We start from the raw sequence: 9923 nt of genomic DNA on the forward strand, positions 1-9923 counted from the left end.
GTTTGTATGAACCAATTTATAAAATTGTATAAATGTATGCAACTTGTATAAATTTGATTGTATAAAAACAATAGTGATAATATGAATGAACCAAATCCTAGGAGGAGAGTTAGAATGAGGCATGCCTATAGTTTTTTAAATCATGCACAAAATTCTTAGTATAAGCAAATTTAATTGTGTTCCTACTACATTTAGGGAAGTCCTGACGGTCCTGGTTTGTGGTACAGAGCTTAAGTGCAGAGTGCATTTCAACAACACTGCAGATAACCTGAGACGTGTATTTCTGGAATCATATGTTCTAAAGGAGTACCTTAAGTATCCAGGCATTCCCCTGAATTGTGTAATAAAAATAATAACCTGTGATAGTATTAGTGACACAAATAATTCTCAGGATTTATCCTCTACCATGGACTTCCAACTAAGAAGCTCCTAGCCTTATGACTAGATAAATGTCTCTGTTTTCATCTTGACCTCTTCTCCTTGAATTGTACAGGATCTACAGACTCTCTTCAGCAAACCCCATCTGGGATGTTGCTTGATTGTATCAGAACTAGCTGTTGTCAGGGTCTGCGCAGGCAAGAGTGCAAAGTCCTTTTAAGTTACACCCTCTATCACTACTTTCCAAGGAGGACTATTCCATCTAGTACATTCTACAAAATGCTAGTGACAGTGTTAACTTTATTTGGGCAAAGATTCTTCACTTTGTGTTATTGGTCCCGGTTGTCTTCCCCTCCCCCCACCACACACACACCTCTATTATAAAAATTAGCTTCTGGAGAGCCTAGATGGTTCAGTCAGTTGAGCGTTCGACTCTTGATTTGGGCTCAGGTCGTGATCCCAGGGTCATGGGATAGAGCCCCACATCAAACTCTGTGCTGAGCATGGAGGCTGCTTAATAGTGTCTTTCTCTCCCTCTGCCCCTCTCCCCAGCCTGTGCTCTCTCTATATATATATCTCTCTCTCTCAAAATAAAATAAAACGGTTTTTAAAAGTTAGCTTCCTTTTAGAAGGCTAAGTTTAAGACAAATTTCCACCATAATGCAAACATATGCATACCTACTTCTTTTTTTTTTTTTTTTTAACGTTTATTTATTTTTGGGACAGAGAGAGACAGAGCATGAACGGGGGGGGGGGGGGCGCAGAGAGAGAGGGAGACACAGAATCGGAAACAGGCTCCAGGCTCTGAGCCATCAGCCCAGAGCCTGACGCGGGGCTCGAACTCACGGACCGCGAGATCGTGACCTGGCTGAAGTCAGACGCTTAACCGACTGCGCCACCCAGGCGCCCCCATACCTACTTCTTATAGGAATCATAAATCATCTCCATGAGTGAAACTGCTATGAGGACTTTCTAAATATATTTTACATGATAATATTAAGTTCCCTAAAATGTGGGACTATGAGTAGTGGCTATAGGCACAAATTGGATTTGCATGACCTGAAAAATATATGAAATGGAAAACATGTGGAAGATGAAAAAAAATAGATACAGTACAGGCAGGTATTTGTGAAAGGGGTTCTTGCTTTATTGCTTAGAGTGTCTATGGAAGGTCTTTGGAAGGAAAGAGAAATTCAGCTAATTCATGATAGGAACTGAAGAATGAAAGAGGACAGTGGGTTGATTTGAAGTAAATCCCTCATGGTTAAAGGCAATTCAATCTATACATGAATGAGGGCTAGTTGAAAAGAAATAAATATGCACAATTCATACAAAAAAACTGCAAAGGACTGTCCATCAAGTGCATTGATGGGAGCTAGTGGGAAGCAACCATCTGATGGTGTTCTTATTTGAACAATATATCTTTCACATGTCTGAAAAGCAAAGAGACCCAGAAGGAGAAACAGGATCATAACCAGAGAGTGGATTCCTGGAAGATGGACAACACGTGAAAGCAAAGAAACTCAAAGGAAATTTCCCCCAACAGCTAAGCCCTTTTACAACAAGGGGTGAGTAAGTATATTTCTTCTCTAACTAGGAAGCTTCCCAATGATATGATCATGGGTCTTGTATCAAAAATGTTCATCCTTTAATCAAGAATAAAAATATTTTCTCCTTTTCTAACTCAGAAGTCCAGAAAAATTGTTTGAAGTGTAGAGTTGCTGAACTGGGACAGGTGAGAGGAAAGGTCCACTACAACATCCTCTATCCAGAAAAGAAGCCTGAGGCTCACCTCACAAAGAAATGAGTGTGAAAACAATATAGATGTTTAGAGATAGATCTGAAGCCAGAATGAAGACTCCATTTCCCCAGAGAGGTATTTTTCCATTTTTCCCATCTCAGCAAGTCATTAAAAGCCAAACTGGTAAAAAAAAAAAAAAAAAAAAAACAAAAAACAAAAAACAAAAAACAAAACAACCACCATGCACGTCTCATTGACAGATGTCTAAATTTCACTTAACAACCACCAACAGTATCTAGGATGCTAATCTTCAACCATTCCAGCATCCCAAACTTCACTTTGATGGGCATACCAGGCTTAGAGTCACAGCACTTGTGGTTATTTATTCCTTTCTCCTCCATGTTCTTGGCTGTCCTCATTGTCAATGGTGCTATTCTCTTTCTGGTGGCCACAGAGCCCACATTTCACATCCCAATGTACCTGCTCCTGGCCTTGCTGATGGTAGCTGACCTCATATCTACTCTGGCTCTATTGCCCAAGTTCCTTTGCCTCTTCTGGTTCAATGATGGGGATATAGCTGCCAATGCCTGTTTCACCCAGATGTTTTTCATCCATGGAACATCTGTGGTATGATCAGCCTTACTTGTCGCAATGGCCTTTGACCGCTTTGTGGCTGTATGTGAGCCGTTATGCTACAACACAATTCTGAGCCATTCCTTAGTTGGATGCCTGGGACTGATGGCTCTGGCAAGGGTGTGATTCTTATCCTACCCATGCCACTTCTACTTCAAAGGTTGACATTCTGCCACATGGTCATTCCTCATACCTACTGTGACCACATGGCTTTGGTGAAAATGGCTTGTAACCATACCAGACCTAACCATATCTATGGGCTCTTTGTGATTCTGCTAGTGGTGGGACTTGATCTGCTGCTCATTGGCTTCTCTTATGGCTTCATTCTTCAGGCTGTGGTATGTCTCAACTCTCAAGATGCTACCTATAAAGCTCTCAACACCTGTTCAGCTCACCTCTTTGTCATTCTTGTCACTTATATTCCTGCACTCTTTTCATCTCTCATGCACCGCATTGGTCACAATATCCCACCTCATGCTCGTGTTCTCCTTGCCAATCTCTATCTTCTTCTACCCTCAGTGCTCAACCCCATCATCTATGGTATAAAAATGAAGGAAATATGGCACAAGGTGACCAAATGCCTTTGCAGAGGACCTGCATAGACTATGAGTGCTGACAATATACCTGTGAGTAAACAAACAGTGAGAACAACTGACAGTGCTTTGCCCAACCATCCAAGACCCAGTTATATCTTTAAATGGGCTGTGGAACAAATAGATCAGAAGGAACATTTGTGTGTGGTGGTTTCCCACATTCTGGCTTGTTTGTTTGTTTGTTTGCTTTGTTTTGTTTTGGCTTGCATGAAGAACCGATGTTTGTCCTTTCATTGAGCTATGAACTAAAAAAGGAAGAGGCCAAGATGGCTCTTTCTATGTCTGTTTAAACAGAAGCGCTCTTATGGCACAGGTCTCCTGATGACTTTCACATCTGTGTTCACGTTCATCAGCTACACACAAGATTTTTCTGTAGATGAGCCAAGATCATCTTTCCTTGTCTTGCTGGAAAGTTTATACTTACTTTGGCTTTCTATTTTCTAATTTTTAAATTCTGTGTCTGTTTCCAAAGAATGTCTTACTACTGAAAGCACCTAACATACTCACTATCTTTGGATACCACTTTAACACGGAAATTTGTCTTTTCACCAGGATTATTTCTAATGCAACAGCAGTGCAACATGTTCACGATATTAATTAGATGATTGTGACGATTATAACAAAAATGGATGAACTTGAAGATGACATATAGACACAGGTTGTGGGATTATTGAAATACATATCACAGGTTTCGTTGCAAGGGAAAACATGTGTCTAGATGCCTAATTCGAAAGACTTCTGTGACCAGGAAATTTACCTTAAAAAAAAAAAAGATATATGTTAACAGGAAGCTACCTGTTCCTTAAGTGATATTCCAGGGTAACTCGGATCATGAACAAAGACCAACTTATGTGATGAAGCTTTGCCACTTTGAAATATTTGAATCATTGTAGTGCTTTCTATCTAATCATTTTAAGTACATAGTCATCATAGGGTCAATTGCATAATGTAATAAGGCAAATACAAGATTGGATATTTAAGCAGAAATGGCTCCATTTCCAAAAAAAAATTTAATGAATCCATGAAATATAAGAACTACTAAAAAATAGGATAGTTACAGTTTTAAAGTTAAATAATTGTTATTATCGTAAACATAGGAAAAAGAATCCTAAATTTTTAAATCCTTTTTAAATCTCTATCCTGTGCTTGAGATTCTTAAAAAGATAATGACACTGTGAGAAGGAGTTGTGCATGTACTTTTTCTCCCTAGCCAGGACTTCTGACCAATCCTGACCTCCTCTCTACTCTGTTCAGCTCACCAGTCTATAAACCTTAAGAACATCCTCAATTCATGTGACTTTGACAGAGAGCCCTCTGTACTAAATACCCCTTTTCCTTCAGTTTCCACTGGTCTTGCCTAGCTTTCAGTGTAGGGGGATGCCTATAAAACGGGAGTGAATCATATTATCCACACAAGAAAAGAAAGAAACCATTATCTCTAGCCTGTTCTGCTATTTGTCTCTCTTAGTAAAAAAATATCCTAATTCATTCTTAACTATGAAAGTATTTTTTTGTATAGAGTGTGTTGGGGAAGTTTGGACTGAGGGGAAGGAAAAAGGGGAGGGTCAGGTAACTAATCTATAAAGGCTTCCCTGGCCTTTTTGTACTTCATAACCCAGATTTCCCATCGAAGGTTGGAGCATAGAGAGAGGATTTATGCCTGATACTGACTTTCAGCCACCATCATGGTCAACATGTCAGAGTTTTAAAAAAGCAAGAAAATAAAGGACTGAGTATTCTACTGTCACCAATATAATATCAGTGATGGAGAAGAATGATAACATTCAAACCTTGGATAAACATGTGAGGATACTGGGTAATAAGAAACCATAAAGTTCAGGGCAATAGCTAAGGTTGAGGTAGTTCCATCCTAGAATAGGAGTGAATGGAAGAGGCCTATCTTATGTTTCTCACATTCTATCAATTTCAGCAGAAATACCATCTGTTTAAGTGGCTCTGTGCCACTAGGCTAGTTATGCTGGGTTTTTTAATATATAATAGCTTAGGGAACCATTTCAACTTTAACTCGTTATGTAATAATATCCATTTTGCAGGTAAATTTACAGAAGTTCAATTTCTTTGTAATTTTCCCATAATTAAACAGGTAGTAAGTGATTGATTCTAAATTCTCTTTTTGATGATAAAATGTCTTCCCATGCTATTATGCCCATGTTGTCTCTTTAAAGATAACCAAGAAGTTGTGCAGCAAGACTAAGTGTAACATTGATCAAGAATGGTTAATCAGGGGCGCCTGGGTGGCGCAGTCGGTTAAGCGTCCGACTTCAGCTCAGGTCACGATCTCGCGGTCCGTGAGTTCGAGCCCCGCGTCAGGCTCTGGGCTGATGGCTCGGAGCCTGGAGCCTGTTTCTGATTCTGTGTCTCCCTCTCTCTCTGCGCCCCCCCCCCCCGTTCATGCTCTGTCTCTCTCTGTCCCAAAATAAATAAAAAAACATTGAAAAAAATTAAAAAAAAAAAAAGAATGGTTAATCATAAAAACATGGCAACTATTATGTGCCTACCTCATTCCTAATACTCATAATTAAGTAAGAGTATTTACGTTGTAGAATAAACAGTTGTCACTATTTGGAAAGCTGAAAATATCTTCCTCTTCTAGTTACACTGTTTTTAATGCCCCACCTCACCTCCATCCAATCTCCACTGTTATGATACACGTTGTACCCCTAGAAGTTGGCTTTGATGGGGTGCATCAGCCAGTCACCATGACACCTGCCTTCTTTTTGGGTTTGCCCAAGAGAACTATGTTAGTCTGGGTCCTCAGAGAAGGAGACTCTATGACAAAATTAAACATGGAAGAATTTTATTAGTGGAAATACCTGTGTGGATGAAGCTAGGGAGACAGGGGAGACTGGGAAAATCATCAGACTACAATCCAAGTTTGACCATGAGTGAAGGAGGGAGAAAATATTGAGTGAAAGCAATCTGGATTTCTGTGCAGCAAAATCACTGGGAAGTCTTGAAGCTAAAGTCAGAAGACTTTTTTTTTCTTAACCTTCCAGGTGTGGCTCTGCCCTTAGTATCTCCAGGGTCAGTCCTAATCATTGCCTGGAAGCAATCTCTGGTAGGCATGACTTTGGCAAGCAGAGGGGCCCTCATCTGGTTACTTTTTCTGTAGGATGAAGTCTGCAATCTACCTTCTCCTGGCTGCCATAATTTACCCTTTATACAGCTGAGCTCTACTCCCCACGGGTTCAAGAAGTTCCCTTCTCCCCGGAGGGGAAACTCAGAAGACAATAGTGGGATGAATTCTGCAGTTGATCTCAGGGTTGCAACTAATGCTCATCATTGCCTTCCTCCACTCTCCAATCTGGATTTCCCTCACCATTGGCTATCTCCAAGGCAGGTGTTGTGACTTACCTGTGTGGCCCCAAACTTCATTCTGAAAGTGTCTAAACACTTGAGGGTCATATCTCCTTTTTAGTTCAGGATGTTTTCACATGTTCATTTAGTCTTATGATAGGGCAAGGGAGTACCAGTATGTACCCAAGTAAATCACCTGGTTTCACATGATTCCTTCCTGCTGACTTGAGAAAGAAGCCATACCTCTTCTTGCTAAAGTGGAAGGAAGCCCTGAACCTTCAAAATTCTACTGGCAAGAAACAGGCTAAAAATTACTCAGCTGCAAACGTATGTAACCATTCACGAAAAAGTAAGGATCACTAAGGGTGAAACCATGAACCGAGAAGATAGGACTAAGTTCCCCACAGGGTGGAGCCAAGAGTCCTAGAGAATTAGCTGTAAAACATAAAACCTAGTCAAGGAACTCCAGCTAGAGTTTGCTTGCTCAGCTTCTTCTGCCCCAATACCTGAGACTCCATTCAGATGTGTTTCCTCCCTCATAGTTTATGAGAAAATTGTTTATTTATAAGACCATTATTTATACGAACATTAGCATAGTTATCTATAATTTGTTTTGAGAGACTTAGGACATCTCAAGACAAAAATTCCTCAGTGAAGATAATGAAAATGAAGAGGACTTGGCATTAAATTAGCCTCCAAAGACTTGAAAGCCAAGCAGAGAGTGATTAAAGCTTGACCAGGATATCAATCATATGAACATTGTTCTAATTTTTGCATGGCTAGAAACAATTCTATAGGCATGAAGGGTAAACTAGTCAGTTAACATATTTGTCATTAACAGCACTGCAACCGGTTTCAAGGGTTAATTGCTGCAAGCTAATGCACACCTTGTGTGCTGACATAAGTCCTTTGGTTGCAGCAGAACTCATTTGCTTTCCTTGACAACTGCAGACCACTAGCCTTGAGGAGTAAAGGGCCAGAAATTTCCCACATAAGGCCTAACTATACTCAAAACAGCCACCAGGGATGCCAGCAGGTCTGTTCAGGGTCATGTCTGCATACAACTAAATACCTGGGCACCTGTTTCTCTTGCACGTAACTCCCCTACCTGCCCTATGCCTTCCTTTAAATCCCTCTAGTTATGCCTGGACAGGAAAGACAGGCTCTGAGACATTAGTCCACCATCTTCCAGGGTTGCTTGCTTCTGGAATAAAGCAATCTTTCCTCACCCACCATCATTTATCTCTCCAGTGTTGATTTTTCAAGCAGCATGCAGCTGAACCGGAGTTCGGAACCAGTTCGTTGTCCAGTAATATCAACTGTCACATTTTCAGCAAGGCCACAGGAGAGAAGTCAAGGCCACAGGAGAGAAGTCATGCTGCAGTAAACACAATCAACCATAGATTAATAACACTTGTGAAGAAAGAAAAATACCAGTGAGAAAAGAAACACAGTCAGGCTTCCTTTCCATGCCTTCTCTGATTTTCAGTTTCCCAAGTTTTCACAGAACCAGGTGCTGCTGCCAATTTCCCAGTACATTTTCCCAAGGTGTGCTGTGTTCAGACCTTAATAAATCTTTAGCCCATAATTTCAGCAAAACAAAAACAAAAACAAAAACAAAACAAAATAAGGCTACTCATGTTTAAAGAATATCTCACCAAAACAGAACAAAAAAATATTTACAGCATGTGGATTCCCTTCTGTATCTCAAATCCTTTCAAATAAGATTAAAAGAAAATCACTCTCAGATCTCAACAAAAACTAAGCCTCCTGTTATCACAGCTCTTCAGGCTAATGAATGCCTCAGTCCCCTTCACTCCTGACATATATAGGTCATTTAAATCATAAGCCATTGAGCTGAATAGTTTGGCTTTGGTTTGAATTTGGTCTGTTTTGTGGAGGATTAACTATCTGACCTTGGTCCTCTAACCAGACAGGCAGGACTCTTCCTCAAACCTACTGCTCCTATTTCTTCCATTCATAGAAAAGGCACTTCCTGTTCAATCCTCATTTTTTTTCCGCCTCAAGCCTGTGCCCTTTATTTCAAGTTCTGAAATGTCCTAGCCCTTGGTATCCAACGGTTCAGCATACTGGAAACATTTGTTATTATTTCTTACCGCAGGCACAACACTCTGGAGAAGTTTCATTTCTTTCCCTCCTGGTAAACTATTGTAAGAGACTCACTTAAATGGTGGTCATGTGGCTTTAACCATAGGCATCATTTTTACTGAATTCTGCCTCATATATTAGTTATACAATATGATGAACAACACTAGAATCTTTCTGGTTTCAGCTTCATGAAATTTACAATATTCACCATTATATCTACAATAACCTTCTAGAATGACAAACGATATCCTCTGAATTAATGAATTCCCACACGTGGGCACAAGACCTGAACTGCACAGCTGCCATGAGTACCTGTTCAGGACGTCCTCCTGGGCACCCATAGAAATTGCCTTACAGAGGTCTGCATTCAAAGGTTTCCAGTACAAAATCAATTTTTGTAGCTATAACTATTAGCAGGGCATTCTCAGACATTTTCTTTGTGAGACATTCTTGTCAAACAGTGAATTCATTCAGAGGAGCAGAACAGTTGACTCTGGGAGTTTCTACAAGTAGGAAATTAGGTCCAATGCTTGTAAACCTTTACGGTCAGGAGCTTCTCCTTTTTCCTTTTCCTCTGAGAGCTGTCTGAGACTGGCAGCTCATGTCTCCTGTGCATATTCCTTTGTTCTTCATGGAAATAACCAGTCTCTTACCCAAACGTAGGGTGAACTAGCAGAGAAAATAAAGCAGTGACTGTACATGTTAATTTACTCTTCCTTGTCCTTTCTCATTGCCCCCAATCTCCACCCCCCCCGTTTCCCCTGAAGCAAACAAATACAAATGCATGCCCACACCCACATAATTCTTGCTCTCATATGGTAAAGTGGTGGGCCAGTTATTTTTGCTCAATGTTGTCTCCATATGGAAACATCCTAACTTATTTTCTATGCACTCTGTGTGTTTTGTTGAAAGTGCTTTTAAAAACATGATCAATATAACTTTCCCAACTGGCATGTCAAGAAAGGAGAGAATATGTCATTATTCTAACTTCATAGGCAACGATTCTTCCTTTAGACCTTTAGAGTTACTGAGAGCAAGGAGGTCTCCTGTGACATAGCCTCTCTGTCCAAGAGTGGGACAGTCAATCTGCCCAATACGACATATCTCATCACCAGTCAATACTCCCAGGAACTGCCTCCACTAAACATTTT

At 40.3% G+C, this 9923-nt stretch overlaps 1 pseudogene; it reads left to right on the top strand.

Moving 5' to 3' along the window:
* Positions 1-2419: 2419 nt before the first annotated feature.
* LOC112865687 (olfactory receptor 52P1-like) lies at positions 2420-3354 on the top strand (annotated as a pseudogene).
* The last annotated feature ends 6569 nt before the right edge of the window (positions 3355-9923 follow it).

Source organism: Puma concolor, chromosome D1 (genome assembly GCF_028749965.1).
Source record: "Puma concolor isolate L17-30 chromosome D1, mPumCon1.1.hap2, whole genome shotgun sequence".
Classification (NCBI taxonomy): domain Eukaryota; kingdom Metazoa; phylum Chordata; class Mammalia; order Carnivora; family Felidae; genus Puma; species Puma concolor.